This window comes from Lathyrus oleraceus, chromosome 5, assembly GCF_024323335.1.
Source record: "Lathyrus oleraceus cultivar Zhongwan6 chromosome 5, CAAS_Psat_ZW6_1.0, whole genome shotgun sequence".
Classification (NCBI taxonomy): Eukaryota; Viridiplantae; Streptophyta; class Magnoliopsida; order Fabales; family Fabaceae; genus Lathyrus; species Lathyrus oleraceus.
Window position 1 is genome coordinate 348,258,328 of NC_066583.1, and position 5,056 is coordinate 348,263,383.

Here is a 5,056-nt window from a genome sequence, read left to right on the forward strand (position 1 = left end):
AGAATGTGTTTACAAGATTGATTCTAAGAAAGCAGATTAACATAAGTTTAATACAATGACGTTCTCACACAATAATGAACAAAAGCTCTATGTATGTTTACAAAAACTATACATGAAAATATCAAGTTCAGCGAAAAAGTGTTGTGTGTATATGTGAAATAACAGCATGAATTAACAGCTTGTCCAATCTTCCAAGTCTCTTTTATATAGGTAGTGAATAGATTTGTTGGAGGGTAGAATTGGAATAGCAAAATAAATTTGTCTCTTTGTATAACGGTTTGCAATTGGGAGGCAAAATGATACAATAGAAATGTCCTTAGCCAACAAAAACAACATAGCGGAAGGAAGGGTGATCTTGTACTATGTACTATTTTCCTGACACAAAACCTTTTAAACTTATCTTATAATCTTGAGAGGCTTATGAATAAATGATGTTAAAGCATTCTTAGAAGGATCAAGAGACTAGTTGAGAGAATCTTCAGAACCCCGACCTTCATACTCTTGACACAATTTCTCTGAACCTGGTTTTGAGAGTCTTCAGATCTTGTTCTTTAGAGTCTTCAGAACTTGAGAGCGCAGAATCTTAAAAGCTTGACAATCCTTCATAGGCTCTTCAATCCGAGTCACAATCAGAAGCTTTAGCACAAACGTTCATCAGAACCCTTTTCAAAGAGCTTTCTAGAATTTGACATCATCTTGTAATGCACTTGTATCTATTTAGAGTCAGAGTGTGTTGAGTCCAGAATAAAATCTTGTTCTTACAATACTATATTCTCACATGCAGAACTAAAGGGCAGATGCAGAATCAAATCTTGTTCTTATAATACTATATTCTCACACAAGACAAACACATTCAAACACTTATAAACTCACTTAAATCAGTCAAAGATTTATTTTTTAGATAAAGTGATAATAACCATTAGAAACTCACACATACACACACTTACCTGTGAGTAAGGATTTGAACTCTAATACCGATGTCCAACATAGCAATATCGTTTTTTGACAGTTGAACTAGGATTTACGAATTCTTCATTAAGACATTATCCTTAAACCCTTATAGACTCACTCTACCTAAATGTTTACACTAGATAATCGATCCTACCACTTAGTTTGTCACCTCATAGTCTTAATCCATTTCTTATTATTGGACCATCACCGAATTGAATCTGACATATTTATAATGCACATATTTTACAACATTTGCACAATTCAAATCAAGTATATATAATTTGTATAACTTATAGAACATTCAAAATCGTGTATCATATTTATTGTTAATTAAAACTAAACAAGTTTTTATTTAAATCAAAATACATGAAAATAAAATTATTAGTACTTTGACCAATATATCACTTCGATAACATCACAAAAATGACAAGATACAATAACATATGTTTGATCATTCAAAATCCCATCATCCATCAATTATAATCACATAATTTTAAAGTTAAACCACAATACTTTAACAATGTATCAAATACTCATTTTAGTCTTAATTTATTAAATTTAGTATTTAACCTATTAATTTATAAATACGCTACCATAGTTTTTCCTTACGTTAACGCAAAATCATTTTGTGTAATGCAAAAAATTATTGTCGTAACTTACCAGAACATTGGGATATATTGAATAAGATTGAGATTTAGGAGTAAGGGTATGGTTTTTTAGCATAATTAAGGTTTTCCATTTCTTGACGGCATGGCCACCATGTATCCATGGCTATGTATAGTTTCTTTATCTCTAGCAAAGCTAAAAGCTAAAACCGCATACCACTCAATCTCACTCGTTTGCAAAGGTATTACAAGATTCATGTGAAGAATATATCACCGAGCTACCTAAAGTTAATATCAAAGGTGATCCCTTATGCATCAATATAACATTGGATACATACGAAAAATTCATATTTAAATTCAAATGAAACTTACTTGGCCACCTAATGATGAGTAAGGGAAACAAGCCTTTGCCTGCCCAAGAATGTTCACTGGGGAAGATTTCCAGGAGAAACTCACTTGGGAGAACACTTAATAGGGAGACATAATGAGGAATTACATTGGAATGAAACTCACTTGGGGAGTTGTGTCTGGCTTCACTGGGGAAGTACTTGGGTTAGCTGACTGGTGTGAATGTTGAATGGCTTTTGGGGATGCGTGTGAAAAATGAACTTGGTTCGTATTACGCATTGATTGAACATGATTTGTGTTGTGTGTTTTGATTTATGCATGAAGTGTCATAGATACATAGCATGTTAAGTATGGGAACACACATAATGATTGATCGATGCATGTAATGTGGGATGTCGGGTGTTAGTGAAAGTTGGTCCTTTTTAGGGAAATGGACTGGATGAATGAGTTTTAGGATAAATGTCAATGAAGATTGGTTTTTTGATAGGTGTCATGTAAAGTGCCAATAGGGTTGGACTTTGAAAGATGCGGGCCAAACGAGGTTGGACTTTAACTTTAAATGACTGGGTGTTAAGCAGTGTTAGGCTTTTGATTGTAGATGTCTAATTTTGTTACTTTTTTTATAAGGATTTTTTATGATGTCAGATTCATGCTATGGAAATATTCCAGATGAAAGAGATGAGATGCATGGTTTGATGCTTTAGCAATGAAAACATGGTTGATGTAGGAGTAATGCATGATATATGCAAAGACGTTTGATGCTAAGACAATGCATGATGATGATTTGAATGCCCTTTTTATGTAGTGACATGAAGGCATGCAATGGATGGTTAAAATTGAACATAAGGGTTCATTTGCAACAAAGTTTTTTTGCCAAGGGAAAAGGTTGTCAGATAGGATATTGTGTTAACTTGATCTTGCGACACTCACTTTGAACCTGATCGTTATTGATGTATTGTAGGGTTTGCCTAAGAACCTTGAAGTATGGAGAAAACTCGCCCCTCATTAATTATGCAGCTTATATTGCCCCGGTTTGTCGGGTCTTTGAAGAAATTTGCCTCTATATGAGTTTTAAAGCAGCTTGCCATAATATGAATTTGAGATGGCTTGCCCAAATATTTTGAATCTTGAAGTAAATTTCATCTAATTAACCAATTCTTGGAGCAGTTTACCTCTGATTGATCGAGTCTTGAAGCGATTTTCCCCATATTGACTTATTCTGAAAGTGATTTGCCCATATTGTGACAACTTATCAATGACCAAGTTCCGCAACTGATTGTGCGTTGTTCGAACTTCCTTGATGTTAAGTGCTGATTTGCAAATAAATTTGTTCCTCAAAAATGGTAATTCTAATGCAATGCTCATTCAAATTTTGAAATCAAAAGTTGTTATTGAAACAACGTGGCGATATACAGTGAATGAATTAATTGTTAGAACACAATATTGGTATAGACATTTAAAGTGTGAAAATGGTGATACGAGAGCATGATGTGCTTTGAAGATGATTTGCAAATATCTTTGGAGTCAATTTAATGCAACTTTCTTGTAGTATGCTTTAAAATAAAGTCTTGCTTCAATTAGGTCTTTTGAGGGTTGTAACGTGGCCTGGATCATGGTTTTAGAAAAAAAACGATATAAGGCTCAAATTTTAATTTCAACCCCCCACTCTCCTTCTAATGATCTTCATTCGTATGTTCAAATAGTTTGACATGCGCATTCAAGTTCTAAGAGAATTTTGATGTGGTAAAGGTGAAGACATAACGGCTCAAAAACTAATGAGAGTTTTTTTTAGATGACAATCACTTTTTTTTGCGTCTTTTTTGATATTGTAGTCACCTAATTTTGTTTTTTTGTTAAATATTTTGGTGATCCCCTTTTATTTCGATTTTAACTTTTGCGTTTTTCCTTTTTTTCTTTTTCATATCTAATTTTTTTGGAAACTATTTCCATGAAATTTTTTCTTTTGGTTTGACTTTATTGTAAGGGTTGTGATTGACATGTTAATGGTTAGTAAGGAATAATCACTGTAAGATTTTGGAATTTCACAACTTCTTCAACACTATATGATGTGTGCAAGGAATAAGGAGTTGATGATTATCTTATTAGATGGTGTACATATGGGATAATTCTCTTGAAATTTGAATGTATAGTCAAACTAACTACAAAAATACCCTGCCCCTGGTTAAGCTTAAAGGTTTTAATACATAAAAAACACCAACTTCTAAGCTCAAAGGGGTTGACTAGGGATTAAATTTCCTTAACTTCTTAGTGTTTGTGAATTAAAATAACTCATTACATCATCAGCCAAATTTTATTCAAAAGCATACTTTAGCAACTTTGGTTATTTTGTTTACATCATCTTCCATCTAATATTTTTTAGAATAAAAGTATGATAAAGAAAAGTGGAGTGAAGAAATATTGACATTTTTTTGTGTTAAAAAGGAAAGAAATATAGAAATAGTGAACATAAAAGGATTAATTCAAAAGATGCATGATCAATTCATTAATCTTATCATTCAAAGAACAACAAATTTTGAAAGACAAATAAGTGCTTAATAAACAAGGAAATTACAAATGAAAAAGGATGAAATGTTCAAATGATCATCAGCACCGTGGATAAACTTTCATGCTTGATTCATGTTTGATTAGCCTTTTACCCACTCAAAGATTGAGGTCAATATGTTTTGCAAGGAAGATAAGGTGTTTTAGGTTTCATCATGATTTGACATTGAATCCTCCAAGTCTTCTTCTTCGCCAGGCTCCTCTAACATTGGGCTCTTGAATTTTACTGCATTTGGAAGACTTTTGTTGATTCTTTTTGTCTTTAGTTTTTGTTTGGAGAAGGCTTGCATGCTGCTATTTTTTTGATTTCTTTGAAAATCCCTAAATTTTTCCTGGACTTCTCTTTCAAGTTTTCGATCCACCAGGATGCCTCTTTTTTCCTAAGCCGCCCTTTTCGGGTTTTTGACTTAGAGAAATTTTCTTTAACTCCTTTTTTATTTATCCCAAATTATTTCCTGGACTATTCTTTCGAGTTTTCAGTCCATCGAGATGTCCATTTTTACCTAAGCCACCCTTTGGGTTTTCGACTTAGTGGGTTTTTTACCCATTTTTTTAGGCATAATATGTTTTGATTGCGTTGGAGTTCACGA